Source organism: Protopterus annectens, chromosome 12.part0, assembly GCF_019279795.1.
Source record: "Protopterus annectens isolate FY-2018-M chromosome 12.part0, PAN1.0, whole genome shotgun sequence".
Classification (NCBI taxonomy): Eukaryota; Metazoa; Chordata; order Ceratodontiformes; family Protopteridae; genus Protopterus; species Protopterus annectens.
The window spans coordinates 1,238,438,792-1,238,465,548 of NC_056746.1; the positions used below are offsets into that span (position 1 = coordinate 1,238,438,792).

Consider the following 26,757-nt stretch of genomic DNA (forward strand, 5'->3'; position numbering starts at 1 on the left):
TAAATTATTTTACTTATATATTTAATAATTATGTCACCTGGCTGGCCCAGCAGGCCAATGACAGCACCAAACTGTAAACAACAAAAGAAGATCAAGTGAATGATACAAAGTAGTACAAAGTTACAATACACACATCGGTGCATATAATAAAATGATGAAAGTTAAAATACACACATCAGTGCATATAATAAAATGATGAAAGTTACAATACACACATCAGTGCATATAATAAAATGATGAATTATGTAACAGTAGAGTATTTACACTGTAGTTATCCTGGTAGTCTGAATATTTAGTAGCTGACTTTTTAAGAACACTTGAATTTGCTTTTTCTGATTTAGCTCTATTAAGAACACTTGAATTGGCTTTTTCTGATTTAGCTCTAGTAAGTTTACTGAAGCATGTAGTATGTTATGAAGACTGTTCTCAGCCTCCGTTCTTCTTTCTTCACCCCTTTTCATTGCCCCACATCTGCTTCATTCCCTTTTCTGTTATACATGCAGCCTCTTTTCAAACCGGAGACATTACATATTGCATGGCATGTAAACAAGAAAGTGCATTTTTATCTCAGTACTCAGTGACAGGTACGTGAAAATGTGATTCTTTAATTCAGCTGTTGCTGTTTACGTTTTGCCTGTCGTCTTTCTTATACGTCCTTCTGTTACCTCTGTCCCATCTCAGATGCATAGTCACAAACACAGTTTTATATTTAGTACTTTGGAATACTCAAGTTGTACATAATGATTTGTGTGTTGTTACTTTCTTCCAGGCATTAACATGTTTAGCACTTCCAATCTGTTTCTGTTTTTGGTATTTTGATTAATGTACTTTAAGCCCTCTTGCATGGGAATGATGTCTACAATGAATGGAAGATGAGGAGACCCAACATGGCCTTACCATGGTAGAAGAAGAAGAAGAAGTCCCCCTTTCTCCTAACCCTGACTAGACTTCATAACTATACATCCCAATATCTCATGTGTCTTGGCTGCCACGTTTTCATGCTGACTGCAATGATCCATCCTCATCATGATGAATATCTTACAATCATTCTTCAATTAAGTGTTCAGGTTTCTGTCTCACTTCCTGCAATTCCTCACTGGCTTAACCTCACAAAGAATGGAACCTTGCTTTTTTGCGTGTTTTTTAACATTCTGAGTGGTTGGTCCAATGATCCATTTCAGCCATGATATGAGTCAAAGGCAAAATACAAAGCAAATAATAATTTCATCAAATAGATCAAAGGTAGGCAAAAGCAAATATAGTTTATACGTTATAAAAAAGAGAGGTACAGATCATAAAGTCAATGAGGTACAAAAACAGTAGGTGAGAGGGATAAATGAACCGCTGCTGACTAATGGATCAAATCCATCCACTTGACCTCAACTGCCTTGAGACCTCTCATTATGTGCTTCGGCCAAGTCTCCTGTTTGATGAACTCCATGAAGGACATCCCGCATAATAGATGTCCCTTATGGTTCTCTTCTAAGATATCCATACGATAGACTTCCATTCTACACAAAAAGTAAAATCTCTTGCCCAGCATCTTGAAACTAATGAAAATCAGCAGAAAAAAGCAAACCATCAAAAATCAGCATTTGCCCAATTTTTTAGGACGTTGGAATTACTTATTAAAAACATTAGGAATGATTAGAAGTGAATATCATTTAATGATCATTTTAGATGCTTCCCCTTTATAAAATAACTGCTATTAATATTATAATTCTGCATCTTCAAATGTTAGTATTTTGTTCTTTACTACCATCATATGTGTCACTAAATCAGCCTTTTTGTCCGTACTTAACAAAGAGTTTGTAAGTACTTGACTTTGACAGAATATTTTTATTTTTTTTACATTGCAGAATATAAGTTGTTCATTAATATAATTATGTTCTGCTATGACTGACCTATCTTCTAAAAAAGTATTTGTTTTATTATTTATACATACCTCATTGCATACTGAATTGGTTAACAGACGGTACCCATTCTATTAGGGTAGATAATAATGCTTCCCTCAAAAAGACTCATCACCAGTGGCATTCCTCATGGGTTCATCTGAGACTACTTTTTTTTAGCTTGTACATAACTTTATATATAAAAATATTGATGTCAAGAGCTGACTGCAAACCCAGAGCAGTTATAACCACCCCTAATGACACTTACCTTTTCCAAGATAGTGACATAAATGTATGATACCTAGTTCAGGATTAAATGAACCCCTGTAACTATTATATAAATGAGACCGCCAAAAACTGATACTACCATCAGAGACCTGGGCATGTTTCTAGATAAGGAAGTTGCCTTCAATTACCAGATATCAACTATAGTTTAAAAATCCTTTTACCTAGTCCAAGTAATCACTAAAGGAATATCCTTCTGGTTCAGGGAAGTTACATTCCCTCTTTGCCACACTCTTAATAGACTCTGCATTAAATATAATGCTCCCTTTGTCATGTATCTCTCTAAGTACATTGTTTGACTAGAGAACATACTGTGTTTCTCGCAAAAGCTAGACAGAACATCTAAAACCAGTCACTCTGTATTGTTTCTAGTCTCTCTCTCTCTGGCCTGCAAGACAGCGTAAGCCACAAAATGATGGGCTAGGCTTGTAAATGCCCTCGGGCAGAAAGCCTAGTATGAACCTATGAACCTATGAACCTATGAACCTATATATTCATGAAAATACAACCACTATAAATGCCCATTCCAAGGACTGGAGTCTATAATACAATGTAAAAGAGACCTGCTGTTGAGATACACTATTTCCACAGGATCCCCTACCTCTGTAAATGAGACCTGCTGTTGAGATAGACACTTCTTCCACAGGATCCCCTACCTCTGTAAATGAGACCTGCTGTTGAGATAGACACTTCTTCCACAGGATCCCCTACCTCTGTAAATGAGACCTGCTGTTGAGATAGACACTTCTTCCACAGGATCCCCTACCTCTGTAAAAGAGACCTGCTGTTGAGATAGACACTTCTTCCACAGGATCCCCTACCTCTGTAAAAGAGACCTGCTGTTGAGATAGACACTTCTTCCACAGGATCCCCTACCTCTGTAAAAGAGACCTGCTGTTGAGATAGACACTTCTTCCACAGGATCCCCTACCTCTGTAAATGAGACCTGCTGTTGAGATAGACACTTCTTCCACAGGATCCCCTACCTCTGTAAAAGAGACCTGCTGTTGAGATAGACACTTCTTCCACAGGATCCCCTACCTCTGTAAAAGAGACCTGCTGTTGAGATAGACACTTCTTTCACAGGATCCCCTACCTCTGTAAATGAGACCTGCTGTTGAGATAGACACTTCTTCCACAGGATCCCCTACCTCTGTAAAAGAGACCTGCTGTTGAGATAGACACTTCTTCCACAGGATCCCTACCTCTGTAAAAGAGACCTGCTGTTGAGATAGACACTTCTTCCACAGGATCCCCTACCTCTGTAAAAGAGACCTGCTGTTGAGATAGACACTTCTTCCACAGGATCCCTACCTCTGTAAATGAGACCTGCTGTTGAGATAGACACTTCTTCCACAGGATCCCCTACCTCTGTAAAAGAGACCTGCTGTTGAGATAGACACTTCTTCCACAGGATCCCCTACCTCTGTAAAAGAGACCTGCTGTTGAGATAGACACTTCTTCCACAGGATCCCCTACCTCTGTAAATGAGACCTGCTGTTGAGATAGACACTTCTTCCACAGGATCCCCTACCTCTGTAAAAGAGACCTGCTGTTGAGATAGACACTTCTTCCACAGGATCCCCTACCTCTGTAAAAGAGACCTGCTGTTGAGATAGACACTTCTTCCACAGGATCCCTACCTCTGTAAATGAGACCTGCTGTTGAGATAGACACTTCTTCCACAGGATCCCCTACCTCTGTAAAAGAGACCTGCTGTTGAGATAGACACTTCTTCCACAGGATCCCCTACCTCTGTAAAAGAGACCTGCTGTTGAGATAGACACTTCTTCCACAGGATCCCCTACCTCTGTAAAAGAGACCTGCTGTTGAGATAGACACTTCTTCCACAGGATCCCCTACCTCTGTAAAAGAGACCTGCTGTTAAGATAGACACTTCTTCCACAGGATCCCCTACCTCTGTAAATGAGACCTGCTGTTGAGATAGACACTTCTTCCACAGGATCCCCTACCTCTGTAAATGAGACCTGCTGTTGAGATAGACACTTCTTCCACAGGATCCCCTACCTCTGTAAATGAGACCTGCTGTTGAGATACACTATTTCCACAGGATCCCCTACCTCTGTAAAAGAGACCTGCTGTTGAGATAGACACTTCTTCCACAGGATCCCCTACCTCTGTAAATGAGACCTGCTGTTGAGATAGACACTTCTTCCACAGGATCCCCTACCTCTGTAAATGAGACCTGCTGTTGAGATAGACACTTCTTCCACAGGATCCCCTACCTCTGTAAATGAGACCTGCTGTTGAGATACACTATTTCCACAGGATCCCCTACCTCTGGAATAAGCTCCTGCTTCATATCAAGCAGAGTAAATCTCTCACTCTCTTTAAATTTGATTTAGATAATTGAATTGGAAACCATTAATTGACCAGGTCTGGTCCCACAGTCCATTATAGAGAAGGATAGTAAGTAAGCTGTAGTCATGAGGCCTTAAATGATCAGGAACTAAATTATTTGTTATGAAGTTATGAATCTATGTTATTGTTTAGTTTTGCATTAGCTCTTTACTTTCAAATTTTATTTGCAATTTTTTTTGCTTTATTTTATATAATCTGCTTTCTAAATGTGAATCATTGTCTAACAGCTTAATGGAATCTATGTTGTTCGCTATTTTAATTTGCTTAGCAGTGGACACCTTATAAGAGTCTTTAAACTGATGTTTGACAATGTCAGACGTTGCATTTTGAAATATGTCTTCATTATTGCATAAATATTGTACAGCATTTTGATCCTTTCACAGTTCATTATCACATTTCATATGGAGTATGGAAATTCATTTAAGTTACAAAATGAATATCACATAAATGTATTGTAATAAATAAACCATGATAACCGATTACCCAGCACTGATCACAACATTTGCTTACAAAATTAAAGCAGCAATGGAGGCTGGAGTAGTTTTATAGAAAGGTGACAATCATTTCTCTGCTTTGGGTTTTTGCTCTTCTAAGAATTATATAGCCTTTTCTGAATAAATTCAAGTTTGTGCAATATCTCACGAGAAATGTGATGAGAATATGATTCAGTGTGATGTGGCATATGTAAATTGATATAAATATTGAAGTGAACTCGCACGTTTGGAAAAGAGAAGAATGACTTGTTGCTGTAATCCTCTTTCTAAGTTAACTGGTAAAAGATGCATAATAAATGCTTACTGTGAACTTATGACATTCACTGTATATGTAGTTGAATAAAACTCACTGTTGTCTGCCTTTGTAAAATCAATGAACATGAATGCATCATTTCTTAGTAGCAATCAGCAAGCCTGCCTTCTGTTTGCACCCAATTTGTGAATTACTTCTTGAACCCAATTAGTTTTTCCAGTTCCTTTCTACTCGACTGAATATAAAGATGCCATATGTAAATACTTTTAAGCAGTCTAGTATAGCTATTCTAAAGATCTCAGTCTACCATACCAGTATTAGCTGAAACGCAGTAAAATTAAACATTTCTTCTGTTTTATATGCAAATAATTTTGGGTACGTGAAAATGATGTATAAGAAAAAGTTGACTTAACACACACTTATGCAGATAAGGCCTTCTGAGATATCTTCCCTCAATATAACAAGTACCCACAAGTCACGTATACATTCTTGACGGCAAAAGACAGCAGCTCATAAAGATTTAGACTGTTCCACCTAAACACTAAGATCTAGATTCCTTTTATTTTCTTCTCTTCTATCTTGGAGTCCCAAAGTTTTCATATTAGAACCCTCAAATCTTCAATAATAAGTCACCTTGATCCAGTATTCATTGAAAAAAAACTTTATACGGATTAACACTTTTGTCTTACAGATGATTTGTTGAAGTCTGTAAGACGAAAGCGGTAATCCGAATAAAGTTCCTTTAAATATTTTCTGGAGCATTTCTCCCCGGGCCTCCGCTGAAAACAGGATCTGTGGAACCTAGTCGGACTTTCCCGGTCAACAAATGTTAAATAAATAAATAAATAAAATAAATAAAATAAAAATAAAAATAAATACGGATTCAGGGTGACTTATTTTCAATTTTTTGAAGGGAATCTAATAAGAACATTTTGGAACTTTCAGATAGAAGCTAAGGTTCACTCTGCATCCTGAATCAAAAACCTGCTGTCAAGAGCTACTTGCTTTAGCATTTATCTTGTTCATCTTGGCTGGGGTGTCTCAGCTCCCCAGGTTGGTTTTGCTTGGATTTAGCTGCTTCCAACACTTGGGATCTTTACTTCCATTGCCTTTTAGGTGTTAACAATCTGATGCATATCTGTTCCAGCCCTCTTTCTCAGTATAATTCTACATGTATTACCCTGCAACTGAAGCTGCTTCAAACAGTATATACTGCCAATTTCAGATATTTTATGACTACTATGTGTGTAACTGTAATTGGTTATACATGTATGTTCTGTCTGGCAATGATAACATTATACTTTCACATGGTATAATTTCTCCATGTCTTCTGGGTTTCTTTTCAATTTAGAATTATTTCATTCTTTGATCTTAGCAGAAGTGCCCCTTGCAGCATCCTCAATGTGCCCAAAATTAACTTCTTCAGATTATATGGATTTACATATATTGGTAACATATTTAAATATGACTGTAAATTCTTTTCATGGACCCGTTTCTCCTACTACTATTGGGACTGTTTGTGTATCCTTCTTCCACATTGCCCTTGTTTCTGCCTGCAAATCCTTGTATTTTATGACTTTGTGTCTCTCTGTATGCAAGACAGTGTAATCACTGGGTGTAGTAATTTCAATGATTAATGCTACTTTTGTCTTCTTTTCATGGACTACTATATCTGGTTTGCTCACATCTATTTTTTGAACTTTTGGTAATCGGTAATCCTGTGTGATATAAACTTCATCATTCTCTGTAATGCTTTGTGGCTCATGTTTCCAGTGCTTCTCATCTACTTCAGTATTGTAATGTTTGCACAATCCCCAGTGCAACAGTCTTGCCCTATTATTATGTCTTTCAATATAGCGGCCCTCTGCCATTAGTATATTACACCCAGCAACAAGATGCGTGACTGTTTCCAGTTCTGTTTTACAGAATGTGCATTTGTCTGTTTCTCCCGCATATTCAATAGACTTCATAAACCAGTGTATATGTAGTCCACCATCCTGGGTGGCCAATATTAATTTTCATAATTAAAAAAAAATAAATAAATAATAAAGCTTTTTATCACAGCAGTATGGCATTCTAACTAGGAGTTTCTTAAGTCTTTTAGATAATTTATCTCAATTATAGCTAGGTAGTAGGCTAACAGAGTACTTTTAATAGAGATAAAAATTGTTAATTGTTAATAACCTCTCATTTATACTAATGATCATTAAATTTCCACTTTGCCCTTATACTCCACTTTGTAGTAAAGAAAAAGCCAATTCAATAATGTAGAAAATGAACACAGTGAAGGAATCTGGTCTGTTGTACTGCATAAAGTCCAAACTACATTGTACTAGAGAATAAATTCAAAATGAGAGAGAGTCAACATATACCAGCATAATCACGGAAAAAACTGGGTTACTGCCAGAACTATTTACTGACATAAGGGGTGATGGATAGGGATACTGTGATAAAAATATTTATTTATTTATTTATTTTTGTCAATGTCAGCGCACCAACAGATCCATGAGGCAGTGAGTGGGCAGTTCAGTTTAGAAGAATTGAAAAAGAGATTTATGACTTCAGGGGAGGAAAAAAACAGCAGATGGAGATCAGGAAAATTAAATGTCAGCAGAAAGCTAGAGAACTGAATCTAGACAAATGATTCTACAGGGCAAAAAAAGAGCCATGAGACACAGAATTGCACAGAAGTAGTCACCACTCTTACTTTAAATTAACAGGTGAATCTTTGTGATAGTGTATAAAAAAGGGTATACAATGAAATATAGTAAGGTTGCTACGAGGTCTAAGCTTATTTTATCCCTTATGGTTACCAATTCAGATTTCAGAGAAAGCCATAGTGCTATACCTCAGGAAGTACAACACCATGGTTTGGAGTATCTGTGGCATTCAGGGGGAGCAGCCTATGCTAATTAACATTGTACTCTCCCCAAAACTGCATATGGCAAGGCATTTACACAGCTGAGTGATTCAAAGAATTGCTCATCTTTGTAAGTTAGCTCAGCTAGCAATGTTAGTGAACAGAGATGAGTTTTTTTTCACCTGTTACTTTCAATAGGTGAGATCAAGTCTGAGGTAAATACTGGGAGGTTTAGTGGATAGGTAGTGGTGAGTGTGTGTGTATGTGCATGTGTGTGTGTGTGTGTGTGTGTGTGTGTGTGTGTGTGTGTGTGTGTGTGTGTGTGTGTGTGTGTGTATGTGTGTGTGTATGTGGCTACATGTGTGAGTGTATGCAGAGAGATGACTCGTTGTGTGTGTGTGTGTGTGTGTGTGTGTGTGTGTGTGTGTGTGTGTGTGTGTGTGTGTGTGTGTGCGCGTGTGTGTGTGTGGCAGAGTGAATAGCAGGGTATCTATGCCAAGAGAATGAATGGGCTGAAAGAAGTGCTTACCACTGGAATGTACTAATATGTTAAAAAACTTTTTGATGTCCGAACGAGAAGTAGTCACACCAAAAGCTCCACACAAAAACCAAAACGATTGTATACCTCCACAGTTTTATTAGTTAACCTGTGGAGGTATACAATCATTTTGGTTTATGTGTGGAGCTTTTGGTGTGACTACTACTCGTTCAGACATCAAACAGTTTTTTATTGAGTTACAGATATTTGGATGTCCTTCAAACGTTTTTTTTTTTTGGATGTACTAATTTGTACTTGAGGTAATTAGTGGCGATTCAGAAACAAATTTACCAATAATAAGGTCTTTCCTCATTGCGGCTATTAAGTCTTTGAACCATATTTTTGCAATTCTGGAAACAGTCCCCTTTGGCTGTAGTTCTTTCTGCCTGCAGTGGGATTCTTTGCGAACCCCAATGTGGAACTATGTAGAACATATAAGAAAATACCAAAGGTACTTGTGATTTATGTTATGAAGCATGCATTCAAATTATTTGACACATAATAAGTCCCAGGGAGCCAAACTTCTCATTTAGCATCAGATGACATTTTTTTTGAAACTATAAATAACATAGGGAAGAACTTTGTTGGCAGAGCTTATAATGGCACAAAGACAATGAAGTGTTGGAAGACACCAAAATAAAATAATCAGCCATCTGCAGTCCATTAACTTCTACTGACACAGAGCATGTTTATAGGAGACAACAACGCATGCACCGTGGCTACTGAGCATGTTTACAGGAGACAATAATGGATGCACCATGGCTACTGAGCATGTTTACAGAAAAGGGGACAACAATGGATGCACCATGGCTACTGAGCATGTTTACAGGAGACAACAATGGATGCACCGTGGCTACAGAGCATGTTTACAGGAAACAACAATGCATGCACCGTGGCTACTGAGCATGTTTGCAGGAGACAATAATGGATGCACTGTGGCTACTGAGCATGTTTACAGAAAAGGAGACAACAACGGATGCACCATGGCTACAGAGCATGTTTACAGAAAAGGAGACAACAACAGATGCACCATGGCTATTGAGCATGTTTATAGGAGACAACAATGGATGCACTGTGGCTACTGAGCATGTTTACAGGAGACAATAATGGATGCACTGTGGCTACTGAGCATGTTTACAGGAGACAATAACGGATGCACCGTGGCTACTGAGGATATTTACAGAAAAGGAGACAACAACGGATGCACTGTGGCTATTGAGCATGTTTACAGGAGACAACAATGGATACACCGTGGCTACTGAGCATGTTTATAGGAGACAACAACATATGCACCATGGCTGTGACAGTTCTCCTCAGTGCAGATGCTGATAAAATGTAAAATGACACAGACAAATCTGAAGACATTACAAGGGAAAGCTGAATTCTGTAAGGTTACTACAGCTCACCTGATCTGTATTAACAAAAGATGAAGTAACATTAACACAGTTTTTTACGTGCTGTGTAAGAAGAGAGAGTTTGAACTTCTTAAATAAAAAGTCATGTAGTATTAAAGTTTTATAGACACTGCCTAGAAGGGAACAAAGAGGTAAGTATGAAAATTATTTAGTGCTGCAAACTTCCAAATGTCAAATCCACTTAACTAGCAATAGTAGATCAAGTCTAAATAATACTTTTCATTAAAACCATATTTAAAGGAAAAGAAAGTGCAAGCTTTGACAAAAACATTCTTAAGTGTATCTTTATGTTTTTATTCACCATGGAAACAAACCATTAATGGACACTTAGGCCAGCCAGTGGGTTGATTCAGACATAACTGATCAAATGCCTTGTCTAAATACCCTAAGGATGGACTTGTGTTGATGTGTTTTAAAGGTAGCTGTTGAAAGTTTTGTATTGTTAGTGTTTTAATGTTTCTAGTTGCAGAAAGGTTTTGGTGACTGGCTACATTCTGTTTTCTTAGAGAGCAAGACAAGTTGATTTGAGAACAGCATGATGTTAATTCCTTTAATATCCAAGTACAGATCGTTAGTAAACATTATGGAAGGTACTGGGCCTAAGGCCAAGCCTTGTGGAACATCTGAAAGTGTGCACCCACTTCTGCCTTTCCTCTGATTGAAGCAGCCCTGATTTGTTCTATCACTTAACTAAATAAAGACTCCTAAAGGTAGGGGGGGGGCATTTGAGCTTACATGAAGCTTCGCAGGTTGACTGAGAAGAAGAGAATTACCCAAATAATTAATTTTGCCACTAGATACATCATCTGTGAGTAGATGTTTACTTCTATTTTACTGGAATGGGTCAGAAGTAGAGACAAACACAGGAAAGCTATTGATCCATCTTCTGAAGTTATCTTAAAAGGTGATAAAATCCCATACTCATGATCATTTTTTTACATCTGAACATAAACTAGTTTTCCAGTGTTCTTGTCAGGAATAGAAGATTAGCACTTTCTCAGTAATTAACCAGATGTTGTCATTGGTTTTCGTCACTAAAAAGAATGAATTATATCAGTGCAGAGAGAAATGTTAAGTGTACCAACCGAGATTTTAGAAAAGCAGGCTAATGCTGAAAGGGAATTGGTAGAATGGATTAAGCAGGGGAGCAACAACTATTTGTGATACAATCAAAAGGAAGGAGGAGGAGGTAAGAAATTATCAGGCTGAAAAAAGCTAGGAGGAGATGACAGAACAATATGAAAAAGCAGAGGTATTGAATAAATACTTTGCTTCGGACTTCACAACCTAAAACAGAGGTGGTGGGTGGGATACAGGGGGGAAGAAGGAGGATAACAGTCAAGAAACACAAGGATAAAAATGAGGGAGGTGCAGGGGGACCTGGCTATCCTTAGAGATGATAATGCATAAGGACCAAATGGGCTACCTTTGAGGCTTCAGAAATCTGGCAGGTGTATTGGCTGACCTGTACACGACAATGGTCCAATAGATGACTGGCTAGTTCAGAAGTGTCAAAAGATTGAAAGTCAGTAATTACAGTACTAATTGTATAAACAGGCAGCAAAACTCAACAAGACCTTTTATTTGGTCTCAAGCATTAGTCTGATAGGAAAACTGCTGCGTTGCAGTAGGATCATGTCTGAGAAACTGGATTGCTGTAAGGCCAAATGATAATGATACAGAGCATTGTACTGAGAAGAAGAAAGTCAAGAATTAGAAAAGAGGGTAGTAGAGAACTACCGGGATCTGTCCTGGGTCCCATACTCTGAGGGAACAGAGACAGAATCATGCCATTTACTAATGACATAAAAACAAGTGTAGCAGTGCGGGCTGGAGCAATGAGACTAGAAAAGCATCGGTAAAGGCTTACAGAGTCACATGTTCACGCTAAGCTGGTGATCCAGGAGAAAATTTGTAGCCTAGCCAATGATAGCACCCATTTGCTAAGACATAAATTACTACCAGACACTGTTTTGTCCCCTTCCCATAAGGACTAGAGGGGCCACACTAGGGGGTGGTGTGTCTGAGTGCTGTACTTAAAATTGCCTGTACCGTTATGCATGTTATACTTAAAAAGGGATTGGAGCTACTCTCGCTCAACTGGCACATTCTATTACTGGCCTTATAAGGGTAGAGCAGAGAGAGACAATGATTTCCTTGCATCTAGAAGATATGCTTCTGGTGATTCATCTGGCTTTATAAAAGGATTTTCTAACAACCATGGCCACATAGTTGTCAAAGTATAGTTCATTGTCAATGAAGACGTCAAATTCCCTAATGACCAAGACAATTTTTACATGAGGGTTGCCTCTGTGATAGGAAGAGGAGTGCCCAAGTTTGCCATACAACACAATGTTGCATTTTCTGGCTTGGTTCAAACACATCTTGTTAGCATGAGTTAGATGAGGTTGAAAAACAGAGGAGAAAGGTGGCAGTGGAGGTTTAATTCAAAATAAATAAAATGCATTGTTTTTAAGCAATGAAAATCCATGCGTGACACTTCAGCTTGGGGGGGGGAGAGGTAGACTTGATGGCAGTAGTGCAAGAAAAGGATAAGAGAGTGTTAAATATACCAGGAATGGACAACCAGACAACTGGGAACAGACCAAGAGGGCAGTAGCAGCTGCAAACAATATACTGGGTTTTATCCTCAGAGAAAAAAATTCTGGAAGCAAAAAATAGGCTACATTTGTCAGACTAAATCGTGCGTACTGCATGCAGTTCTAGAAGCTATATAGGGAAAAAGATATCATGATGCTGAAAGGAGGCCAAAGAAGAAATATGAGTATACCCTAGAGGAGTTTTAAATCTTTTCAGCTATGAGCAGAAAAGATGGGACAACATGATACTGGTGTACGAAACCAGGTCAAGGAGATGTGAAAGAGATCATTCTGAGCATAAGGAAACAACGTGAAGGAAAGAAAAGACACACAGAATATTGCAGGAACCAACTCCTCCCAGGGTCTCTAAGAGTTCTTCTTAACAGGAAGAGAGAGATGTGGACCCATGGAACAGAACTGCAGTATAAGTGGTAGACGGGTAATATGGTGTTCAAGAATTCAAGGGAAATACAGAAGAAAAAGGAGGGGGGTAGATTGTTAAGGGACTTGAGCAGACTAGATAGGTACCTGTCAGAAATATTAGTAAATAAAATCTTTCTCCCTCCTTCATTTAGTACTTCTCTTCTTATATATTGCTTTTATTTTGACCAAACCAATGTCAGACGTTTGAGTGTCATGTCCCAGAGTACTATGGCATCTGACTCTAAACAAATAGACAATTTGTAAATGTTTGTTTAGAAGTTATTTCAACAATATTTACTGATAATTTGGGATTCAAGTAGCAAAAAAATATCTCAGTGACATGAATGTTATATTTATATGTTTATTTATTTTTCACAAGCACAACATTAATAAATTCACAAAACTGAAAATTTGAGTTCCCATGTTTCAATGTATCAGTTGCTCACATTACAGTTTATGTGCAGATGTTTCATTTCCAGATATTGGCTACTGTGTACTTTATCTTTATGCATCATGACACTTAACCCAGCCAAATACACCATACACTGAAACTGCTACCATTGAGTAATAGTTTTTTTAAGACGAAAGACACCTTCTAGTAACACAAGCCTGAAAAATCCAAATATGGTTTTAATAACTCCAGGCTTGCTGAAAACTATAAATATAAATGCTGACCACTGGAGTTAATTGGTTGGAAATTACTCCTGGACAGCATAGCCCTTACAATGTTTTTCACCTGCAGGATTTTGATAAGAACTCCTAGAAGAGCAAACTGTAAAGACTCTAATATGCAGGTCAGTATATTTGATGCTCTTCACAAGGTCTTATTGTCTCAAAGGCTTGCTTTACTCACACAGTCTATTAACATGTAAAAACAGTGTTTTACCTTGCTAGGTAGAATATTCTAGATAAGCACACTTTTGGACTACAGATTTTTTTGTTATGAAGTGATTAGTAGCTATATGTTGCAGCCATGTTCAAATCACGTAGCTACTCCTTTAGCCAAGGTTGAGGTTTTACTAATGTGATGTGTTTTAAAACAGCACATCAAACAGTCACTGAGTAGAATATATATATATATATATATATATATATATATATATATATATATATATATATATATATATATATGGGTCTCCTTCATATGATCGAACTTTTAAAAGTTTGACTTTCATATGGCTGAGACCATATGATAGAACTTTTATAAGTTCAAATGTTCTGAACGGAGATCTCCATACAGTGTGGAATGAGAAAATTTTCCTTTTCCTCACTGTAGTTTGATCTCGAAGTTGACATATTTAAATAGCAGGGGGTGTGGGGGGTGCATGGGGGCTTGCCCCCCCTGCTAAAAACATTCAGGTAATTTTTTTATTTTACCTTTTTTATCAGGTGTTCGAACTTTTAAACGCTCGATCATATGGTTTTGACCATATGAAAGTCGAACATTTGAAAGTTCAATCATCTGAAGTAGACCCATATACATATATATATATATATATATATATATATATATATATATATATATATATGTATGTATATATTTATATATGCAAAAGGCCTGTCTCTGGAATTGTTTCCATATGCCTGTACCACTGCTAGGCACCGAGATCCAAAAAAAAAGCCACTGATATGTAAGTCAGCTGTACATCTTTCTGTTAAATGCATAGGAAGGCGAAAGAAAATGTGAGCTCCTGAGAAAAGCAACACATGAAGAGATCAATTTTAAAACAGTGAATAACTGATGCCCATTAACACAGCAGTGACTCACTAACTCAATCTGAGAGCTTGTCTGTCTGTCAGTACTCATGTTTAGTGAGACAGCTTGTCTATATGTCAGAAGTCAGGTGCCCAGGCCTAGTGAATGCATCTTTCAATCCATCTCTTAGGATTTTGCTAACTGCCTTGTGCATTTGAAGAACAGTAGCAGTGTAGAAATACTTCTTCGATGGAATATTGTAGTGCACTGACAGGTAATTTAAAAACCTTTTCAATCTGGCATACTGCACATTTCTGTAAGGCTGGAAGTTCAATGCCATCAGCGGTGAAATTAGTTTTGGGGCAGCAAACATTTCTTGGTGAGAACACTGGTATCTGTCTTTACTTTCATATATTTCAGAAATTGCATGCTGTCTTCTAGCAGAAATATAAAAGTCTTCAGACAGCTGACATTAAAGCAAGTGATGGATGGCAATGCAGAATGGAATTAGTTGTACGAACCACTCCAGACAGCCAAGGAAAAAGAAATTGTATAACAGCATCAGGGCTGCTGCCATACCTTATTACATCATGTGAAGAGCAGGAGCCTTTTTTCTTCTTTCCTTTAAGTGTGTTCCTGCACTGTCTTGTAGATATAACTGTTTTGCCCTACATTCCCTTTTAGTACTGAGATGCCCAAGGCAACCTGTGTACTCCTGCACATGAGAATTTGCATGCATGCAATTCAAACTGTTTGTAAGTCATTAACAGCCCTTTTAGAATTACGTCCTCAAATAAAATGTTTATTTTATTATTATTTTATTTTTATTTTATTTACAGGTGTACCTTTGGCATGCAGCTCTTATTAAGCAATGGATGACTATTTGTCATGGATTATATGTACTGCAGCATTGTTTTACAAGGAAATAACTGCAGTAACCAGTTGCAAATCCTATATTTACTCCCTCTACATACAATAACTGATTTTTTCATATCATTATAAACATTGATTATTCCATATTTTCATTGTCCCTTTTTTTGCTATCATTTGAGGAAGTACATTATTTCTCTGTACTTTATTACAATGGTAATATATACCCTCATTTTCTGTTATTATTAATGCACTCATTATAAAGTCATATACTTTAAGATAGTTGATATTTAAATCTAATCAGCTTGTTGAGATCTTGTAAAATGTGTCATTTATAGTGTAATTTCTAAAACATATTCAACTGTAATGTTTATTTTAAGATGTATTCCTATGTTAGTAGTTAGCACCTCACTATATAAACACATGTACTGTTTTCTATTATGCTGTATGCAAATGTGGAGCATTTCTCACTGGGTCTGTATTGGAAAGGGGTCTTGCATGGCCCAGTTGTACTATTCAGGAAGTTGACTGCAGGTGATGAACAGGAATTTTTATTGCCACAGTTGCTGTTGGTTTTATTTATTAATAACAGGTGTTAACTGGATGACCTTAGTTCCCTAGTGGGGTTATACCACAAAAATATGTTTTTAAGGACAGGATTTGTAAATATTTGAGTATGTTTGGAAACACTGGTCATTTAAGATTGCTTGGTATGCTGTAGTGGTGACAATGTTTAGGACTATTGGCTGCAAATTTACCAGTTTTGTTAAATGTTGCATCTAGTAACCTGTCTATATTATGTTGAGTTGTATAGTGCTATTACTCCATATTGTAGTTTTGGAAGTAGGAATCTGTCTATCTTTTCCCTGTGGATAGCAGATAGCCAATATGATAGAGGCCACTATTTCTATTACTTGAAGGTGTTAATATTACTTTCAGAAGGCAGCTTATAGTCTGTAATGATTCTGAGGTATTCCCAGCATGGAACTATATCAATATTAACAGTCAAGACCCTAAGAGTAAAATCAAAGTAGGAGGTATGTATGCCAAAATATTTAGTTTATTAAATGTTAATTGCAATTTGAATTCTAGTTTCTTATTGACATTTAAATTATAGACCAGTGTGACATTGTCTGCACACTGAACTATGTTTTTAACATTGGTATGCAGAAACATGCTGTTAGTGAAGATGGTGAATAGGAGTGGTCCAAGGATCGCACCTTGCAGTATTCCAATAGTTTATTGTAAATGGGGTGGATAATATATTTTGTCAGCATATTGTTTATTTGTTTGTTTTCTTTAGGATATTACCTGAAGCAAGACATGACAATGTTGCTGCAGCTAGTTTCTTGTAGATAATGCATTGGACTATGATAGTAACAATGTTGCAACTCCTGAAAAATCACTAAGAAATACAATAGTTGGTTGTCCAGTGTCACAACTAGCAGAAACCTGTTGAAGAAACTACAGAAGTGCTGTGTGGGTATTGTGTTCAACTCCAAATTCATGCTGAGTATACTTTATGCAGTTATTGTCAGACAAAAATGTAATGAATTGATCGATGTGAATAATTTTAATATTTTAGACATCTTCCAGTCTGAATGAGTTAATAATTCTCAAACTTGTGAGGATCAGCTCCTTCGTAAAATGGAATCACTTTAGCTTAATTCCTTTTATTTGCTTTTTATTTTCCTTTCAGGCTTTATCTCATACTCTCCTTAGCTATTGGGTGTGCTTTGCATGTCAAAATAACAGAATTATGTTTTATTTTTTTCTGACCACAGTGGAGCACACTTGTTTAGAAGATGAAATAATGCATCTATATTATCTTATCGAAGTTTCAGAATATCGAATCTGATATGGTCGACACCATATCATCAAATTCTGAAATATTGAAAGATAAAAAAAGCCTATAAACAAAAATAAATAAAAAGTTACCTTTGCAAGCAGGGGGGCAAGTTGCCCTAAACCCCCCCTACTTAAATATACCAACTCCGAGACCGCACTACATTGAACTAAATGGAAATCTCCCCTTACAGAGATTTCCGTTTAAACGTTTGATGTTTTTTTGCTTTCGCTAATCTGGTGCTGACAATATCAGCTTCAATATTGTCAGCCTTCGACACCGTGAAGTAGACCCTATATAATAAAGAGTTAAAGATGATTAAGGCTTCGCCAATGTATTTAGCTTAGTGTAAACAATCCAATTACTATTTTGTAGGACATTTTATATACTGACTCTCTTTAGTTATTAAAGGTTTCTTAGCTTTACTGTATTTGATACTGAAACTGGCTTTTTTTAGACAATGCAGGCTACATCACAATTAATAATATAGACTCCTTATAGTTTGAGGATGTATGACAATTTGAAAATGCTTTTCCAGAATCCAGTCTAAGATAGAAGATGTGTTTGTTCCAGGATTTTACTATGCTGGGAATATAATTAGTTGACAGAGGTGTAGAATAGTGTGTGTTGTACCTTTAAGAAGTGTTTCCAAGGACAGAAGTATATATAAATAGCAAGCACGTGCTAGCTTCAGTGCCATTTTGAGAGTGCAGCCAGAGGGTGAGCATCTATGAGTGTGATAGCTAGTTTAAGTTTATCTAAGTTAAAGTTATTAAGCCTCAATCCTATTGTGTTTGTACATAATAAAGCTGCTTCAACAGAACCCACAGATATTCGTCTATTTTACCCTGACCAGATGAGCGACATGGTGTTAGAAGTGGGATTCTAGAGACTGCTTTTCAGAGCTATGAAGTGCAGAGTTATCTGAGTACAAAAAAGGGCCAGAATCAAACTGAAGGTAATGAAAACGATTTATTTATTTAAAAAGATAAAATGGAGCATTACAAGGGCAGAGAATGCATTATTAAGCAAACGAGTGGCACAAAAAGTTTATTAATTAAACAAAATGTTTAAAATTTCATAAAAGCACATAAGAGGTTTGGAATTACCTTGGAATTGCAAAATGAGCATGTTTCATGTAAAACAGGCACATTTAGAGTAAAACGAGTGCAAGAAAAGTATGTGGGTATGAAACGAGTTTAAATGGGCAAAACAAATATAATAAAGGGAAAAAAGGGCACATTAAGCATAAATAAAGCAAGGCAACTGCTTGTTTTTGGCAAATTACTGTGTTTTGGCATAAACTACTATTTTGCATTGAATGAGGCTATACAGGGCATAAGTAGAGTTATTCAAAGTATTTCAAAGTGTGTAAAAGTGCTTACAGTGTATGCTTATTATTGTGCATTTATTCCAAATAGTTTATTTGTGTACAAAGTGTAACTATTTTGTAAAGTACAGTCAAAATGCAGCCATTTCAAAAAGTTTCTTGTGTTGGGTGTGTCTATTCACAGAGTGCCTCCATTACAGAGTGTTTCTTGCACTGTACAGAGTTATTTAGTGAAGTATATGCGGTGGTGGTGCTGCGGTAGCATTGTTGCCTCACAGTAAGACATTGTTCTGTTCAATTCTCAGCTACAGCGTCTTTTGTGTGGAGACATGCATGAATGGGCATACCTTCGTTGAAGGTTGTGCGTCAGGGCTGGCAACTCGGCACGTAAAAATCTACTGCCAATCATTAGTGGACCGGAGTTCCGCTGTGGCGACCCCTAACCGGGAAAAGCTGAAAGACACAACAACAACCCATTCTGGAAAAGTTTCAGTATGCTGTCTACTGTTTATTCACAAAGTGCAGTTTTGTCGAAATTTTTTTTACTCTGAGCTTCTTCTGCCCAGTTTATTCACACAGTGCAGTTATTTTGAAATGTTTCTTACACTGATACGAGGTGATTTCTTAAAGTGCAGTGATTTCAAGAGTATTCTTTGCCCAAGAGACTTAGTTTCCAAACTTTCAGTTGCTTGTTGTGTTATTGGGCATAGTTACATGTACTGGCATAAATTTCTGGCATATGTATACGTGTGTGTGCTTGTGCATACTTGCAAAAGCCTTCACTGGTATCTGTTAATATGGCAGGGACATTTTGCAGACCAGGTCCACTTGTATTTGATAAAAATACTGTAGAGAATTGGAGAATATTTCAGCAAGAGTACGATATTTTTATACAAGCAGCTTATTCTGACAAAAGATGCACATACCAGGGCATTCATTTTGCTAAACCTAGCTGGGTCAGAGGCCATTGAAAGAGAGTGTTCATTTGTGTATGCATCAGCAGTACATGAAGCAGAAGGGGAAAATCATCATATTGGAAGACCCTGAGTGTCTGAAATGCAAATTTAGGGAAATGTGCAACCCCCAGACAAATGTTACATTAGAGAGGCATTTGTTTTACACAAGAGATCAAAAGCCAGGAGAAACTTTCACAGCTTATATTACTAACCTGAGAAACAAATCTAAAACATGTAGATTTATTGATTTAAAAGATGAGTTGATAAAGGACAGGCTTGTGTGTGGTATTAATAGTGCTGCAGTGAGAAAGATTTTGCTTCATGACAGTGATTTAATGCTGAGAAAAGCTATTGAGATTTCTCAAATCCATGAAGTTACAGAAAGGCACACAAGTATGCTTGCAAGTGATAACAGCATGGTTTTAGTAGGCTCCAGAGCAAATGTAGACAGCATGCAACACTTGGCCAGCAGGAGCAGGCCTAAGCACATGGCAGCTGTAACCTCTGTGGGTGTGGCAGGTAAAACCTGTAGTTTTCCAGCAAGTTCTAAGACTAGTTCAATGAAAAGGACATGCTCAGTGTGGTACAAGGGTGAGTCAGCAAAACCCAAATTAAGCTTTACTGTTAACTGCCACGATTGTGAGTCTAAAAGAGAGAAGAGCTTAGCATTTGGTCAGCAATGCCACAAGTGTAAAAAATGGAACCGTTTTCAAAAGTTTTGCAAATCAAGTAAACCTCACACAGTTACAAAAAAGGGTCACTTAAAAATCAAGTTGATCATATAGACAGCTGCAACCCTACTTTCTATATAGATGGTGTATCAGTAATTGGTGAATATATTGATGCAGTAGATTTATTGGCAAAGAGCAAAGTGTTTTATACTGTCCAGATCAATGGTAGATTCACCGAGCTCAAAGTAGATACTGGTTCAAAATGTAATGTAATGTTAGCAGACACATTTGCTAAGGTGAGAGCTGGTGAGCAACTTAATGTGGCCGTGTTACTTATGGAGGTGAAGAAATTCAAACTGAAGGCTCAGTAGTGCTTTCATGTTATTTGGCTATGAACTGTTACAGCTTGTTATTCTATGTAGTCTGAAGACCTGTGCAGTCATTACTGGGTCACAGAGACAGTTACAGAATGAATATGCTTTCCTTTACCAAAAAAATTTATTATATAAGTGCATATCTCAGTTCCAATTTTACTGAAGTTATTTTCTCAGAGTATGCTGATGTTTTCAATGACAAGTTAGGCAAACTTCCAGTTGTATATTCTATGAAGTTAGACCCAGAGGTCAGTCCACTGGTCAGACCAGCAAGAAAAGTTCCGATAGCTATGCAGAATAAAGTCAAAGCTCAGTTGGATAAAATGGTGCAGCAAGGTGTAATTTGTTCAGTTACAGAACCTACTGAATGAGTGTTGTCCATAGTAGCAGCCCACAAGAAAGGTTCAGATGAATCAGAATATGCATTGACCCAAGACAGACCGCATCATCATATGAGTACAGTCAAGGAAGTTGCAGCCCTTATACTGAAAGCCACTGTTTTTTTTCTTTCACAGATGCAAAAAGTTCATTTTGGCAAGTGTTGCTTGATTACAAGTCTTCACTACTGACTATATTCAGTACCCCATTTGGATGATATAGATTCCTCAGGATGCCATTTGTGAAAAAATTCTGCAAGTGAAGTCTTTCAGTGTGCAAAGGAGAACATTTTTTCAGATTATCCTTGTGCCATAATAGTAGATGATTTATTGGCTGAAGGCAATGGTGAAGCAGAGCATGACAGAAACCTTAAGAAAGTTTTAGACAGTGCACATGACGTGAACTTGAAGCTCAATTCTCTGAAGTGCAAATTCAGACTACCAGAAGCTACATATGTAGGTCATTTATTTACTATACTGGCTTGTGACCAGACCAGTCCAAGCAAGCAGCCATTCTTGAGATGCCAGTACTGGATAATTGTCAAGCTCTACAACATTTTCTTGGTATGGTCAACTATTTAGGCACATTTATAACAGACTTCAGTGAGTTGACAGTGCCTTTGAGAGAGCTAATGTGCAAAAATGTTACATGATCTTGGTTGGAACAGCACCAGAGAGCATTTGAAGACTTTAAGCAGAAAATTGCAACCCCACCTACATTACGATACTATGATGTTAATAAACCAGTAACTCTTTTCTGTGATGCTTCAAAAGTTGCTCTTGGTGCAGTTACTCTTCAGGAAGGCAAATCAGTAGTCTATGCATTTAGAACTCTTAGCCAAACTGAGATGCAGTATGCTCAACTTGAGAAACAACTTTTGGCAATAGTATTTGCATGTTCCAAGTCATGATTATATCTACGGTCGAGCTATTCAGACTGAAACTGATCACTAACCTCAAGTCACTATTTTAAAGAAGCCTATGCATTCAACTCCAGCAAGATTACAATGAATGATGTTCAGATTCCAAAAGGACAACTTCAAAATGGTCTATACAAAAGGCAAACTTCTTTATCTGGCTGATACCTTATTCACATCACCCAGAAATACAACGGAACCGCTTAGTGCAAAGAATTTTGACTTTGATATCATGGAAGTACACAATTTTTCTACCACAAGACGTGATCAGCTGAGAGATCATAGAAAGACTGATCCTGTTTTGCAAAAGCTCAACCACTACATTAATACTGGATGGCCATCAAAGCAATCTAGTGTACCGGCTGAAGTGCAAACTTATTTTCCTTACAGAGATGAGATGTTGATGGAAGATGGCATTATTTTCAAAGGTCCTAAAATTGATGTCCCTGCTTCCTTGCAATGTAAATACATCCAGATTTTGCATCATGGTCACCCAGGCTTTGAATCTACCAAATGAAGGATGAGAGGACTAGTATTTTGGCCTTCTCTAACAAACGATATTGATAAAGTACTTTCTTCCTGATCAGTATGCAATAGTACTACACTACATTTGCAAAAAGAACCACTTCAGCTAAATCAAGTTCCTGAACCACCTTGGTCAACAGTAGCCACTGATATATTTGAGTGGAACAATCAGCATTACTTAGTGTTTGTAGACTCTTATTCAGAATGGTTTGAGATCGAGTTACTACTTAGCCTAATGTCCACTACTGTTATCACCAAGATGAAACATCATTTCTCAGTCCATGGGAGTCAGCAGAAGCTTATCTCTGACAATGGTACCCAATTTACCAGTTAGTTGTTTCTGAAATTGGCAAAGGAATGGGACTTTATACATAGTAGTCCAGAATACCCACAGTCAAATTGACTAGCTGAACGTGCAGTACAGAGTGCAAAGCAATTACTAGAAAAGTCAATGCATGATACTACTGATGTCTTTTTGAATTTATTCAGTCTCAGAAACATACTCCATGGTGATATATTTGGCTCACCTGCTCAGGGACTTCTATCTAGGCAAACCAGAACAACATTGCCTAACAGTTCCAGTTTGTTGAGGCCTAAAGTTAAGAATAACAGAATAATCAGAGCCCAACTATTCAGAAAGTATTCTTTCCAGAAGTCCAACTATGATAAATCGAGCAGATTTCTTCATCCATTCAAAGAAGGAGAGACAGTGAGGATACAAGCTGTGAAAGGTTTCGACCGGATTAGTCAAGTAACAGGTATATGTACCAAGCAGAGATCCTACTTCGTGGAATCTGAGGGTATGGAGTACAGGAGAAATTGCAGACATCTTCTTTCTGTATCAGAATTGATGTTGCAGCATTGTTCCTATGAAACAGACTCTAGATCTTAGAGCAATCCAGACAATCTTCCTATTGCAGAACATCTCTTAACTCCTACTTCTGTTCCTGCTGATGTTTTTGATGTCCCCAAAGTTGAACATTCAGCAGAGACAGTCCCAGTTGCTAGACCTATGTCATATGATTTGGTCATTGTGATGCCCGTGCCCTGGCCCAGCAATCAAGGAGCCTCAATCCTCACCACCAACACCAGAGAGAGCATCTCATATATGAGGAAAGGATAACAAATACACACAGTAAAGTGCAATTTCCCTTAGGAGCACACAGAGATCACAGTCAGTCCAGGGTTGGTCGCTCCCTTGCTCCCCAGGTCCCCAATAAGACTCCCCACTGGCACAGCTCTACAGTCCAGATCACAGCCAGCTGAGCAAGCTAAAATCTCCAGCACCCTCTCTGTCCAACCAGTGCTTTGTGTCCCTGCCCAAGTAGTTGACACACACACATTTTGAGATAAGAGTTTATACAACCACACAGACACTTCTGGGGAAGGCTGGCACAGGTTCTCCAGCTGTGCCCCTTTTACCTAGACTATATGGTAGAAATCACTGCCACCACCCAGCTAATAATTATCAGCTACTCAAAGGCCCTTAAAAGGGTGTCCAATTATTTCTGTGCAATATTATTATTCAATTGGTATGTGTGACTAATCAGTCAAAGCTTATTTGGATTCACTTGGACAGTAAACTCTATAAATATGCAATGTACTCTAGAGCTTAAATTATCTGTACACAAACCAGCCACAGTTAAAAGGTTTAAAAATATTTAATAATAAATAATTAAAACCACAAGACAATACTTTCTACTGCACAGCCAGTGGTAGTCAAGAGTTCTGCGATCAAACAGAAATACTTCAAAGAAATCAGTAGTACGGTTCTGACATCACAGAAAAAAACGCTGTCTAATCTTTATAGTCCTAGCTATTTCTACAAGAAAACACACTTCTAAAATAACTTACTTAAGACAACAGGCAGGGTATTGAGTTGGATAGTCAAGACAAAAATGCTTAATGCTTTCTGGTTCTCTCTGTTTAAATTGAAACTGCAGTTCTGATAAAACTTTACATCATTTCACACTTTCCTGGTGTTCCCAGGCTGACAGAAATGTACATTATTTTATTTAGAGCAATAAAGGACATTCAACATGTAAATTCTGGTCATTAACTTTAGCCTTAAAACAATAGGCAGGAAGCCTTCATCTAGCCGGACTGGATCCGACTTTAGATCAAAGGGTCACAACATGCTTTCACTGGGTCAGTAAAGAACACTGTTGCCACATTTTTGTAACAGCATTTTTTTCATTTAAGACAACAAGCCTGTGATTCCCATTCATATTTACAAATGATAGAATTATGTATAAAATTCCATCTGGCTAGGCTGGCAGTTTTCAGCCTTCTCTATCTGTCTTCACATTTCTCCTCCAGAAAACTCAAGCTAGTTTTTCAAGTGACCCTTGAGAAACGCTGCTTGAGAGGGTCAGGTCTATCTGAGTATACCTCACTCCATTCCCTGTCTTGACAGCCCATCTGCATTGGCATTGCTACTCCCACTACAGTGCTGCAATGACAAAGCATATGCTTGCAACCCCAGGCTCCATTTTAGCAACTTGGCATTTTGCTGGCTGGCTCTGTTTAACCATATTAGGGGGTTGTGATCTGTTATAACAGTGAATTTCCTTCCATACAGATAAGGCTGAAGTTTCTGCACTGCCCACACTATGGCTGGACATTCTTTTTCTACAACTGCATAACATTTCTCCCTGGGTTGGAGCCTATGACTGAGATAAACCACTGGGTGCTTATCCCCCTCTGAAGAAATCTGGCTAAGTACAGCCCCCACCCCATGGTTCGAAGCATCCACCTACACAACAAATTATTTGTTGCAATCTGGACTAGCTAACACAGGGGGTTCTCCCAAAGCTTCTTTAAGCTTCTGGAATGCCTGCTCACATGCTGGGGTCCACACTACCTTATCTGGCCTGTTTTTCCTTGTCAGGTCTGTGAGAAGAGCAGCTATGGTACTATAACTGGGGACAAACTTTCTGTAATACCGTGCTGTCCCTAAACATGCTCTCACCTGCTTTTTAGTAATAGGTGCAGACCATGCCTGAATTGCTTCCACTTTGGCAGGTTTTGGCCTTATCTTACCACTCCCCACTCCCCACTCTATGTCTTAGGTAGGAGACCTCTGCCATACCCACCTGACATTTGCTCAGCTTAATGGTCAACCCTGCCTTCTGTAGTCTGCCCAGCACCTCCCTGACATGCTGAAGGTGCTCTGTCCAGGAATGGCTGTAGATGGCAATATCATCTAGGTAGGCAAGGGCAAATCCTCCTGCTAGGATATGATCTACCAGCCTCTGGAAAGTCACTGGGGCATTCTTCATCCCAAATGGCATATTTGTGAAATATACAAGCCAAAATGAATCACAAAGGCTGACTTCTCTCTAGCACTGGGAGTCAAGGACACCTGCCAGTAACCCTTGGTAAGATCAATGGTGGTAAGATACTTAGCCCCACCCAGCTTCTCTAGGGCCTCATCTGTCCTAGGCATGGGGTAAGCATCCAACTCTGTGTGACTATTTAATTTCCTGTAGTCCACACAGAACCTGGTGCTGACATCCTTCTTTGGCACCAGCACCACTGGGGAGGCCCAGGGACTGCTGGACTTGTGAATCACCCCTAGTTCCAACATCTCCTGTACCTCCTCCCTCAGAGTCTGTCTGACTCCCTCAGGCACCCTGTAAGGGGCCTGCCTAATAGGCCTTTGGGGTCCTGTATCCATCTGGTGCTGCACCAGGTGGGTGCACCCTGGTTTCCCAGTGAACATGTCCCCAAATTCCTGCAACACTGCTCAGATTTCTATAACCTGGGTAGGAGATAGCTGCTGGGACATTGCTACCCCTTCCACTGAGGTTTCAGCCTGAGCCTCACTGAGGAGATCAGTCCACAGATCTCCCTCAGACTCCTCCTGCAATCCACTGCAAATGCTCAGCACAAGGGCCTCCCTATTATGGTAAGGTTTCATCATGTTAACATGGTACAATTTGTGCCCATGCCGTCTGCCTAGCAGTTCCACCATGTAGTTAACATTACTTACCTTTCCTACCACCTTGTCAGGATCCTCCCAAGCTGCTTGCAGCTTGTTGTGTCTGACAG

At 38.3% G+C, this 26,757-nt stretch overlaps 1 protein-coding gene across 4 annotated transcripts in view; it reads right to left on the bottom strand.

The window, feature by feature from the left end:
• The window catches only part of RALY (RALY heterogeneous nuclear ribonucleoprotein), a 2,391,440-nt gene that overhangs the window by 1,140,979 nt on the left and 1,223,704 nt on the right, over nucleotides 1-26,757 (bottom strand). The window lies entirely within an intron of this gene.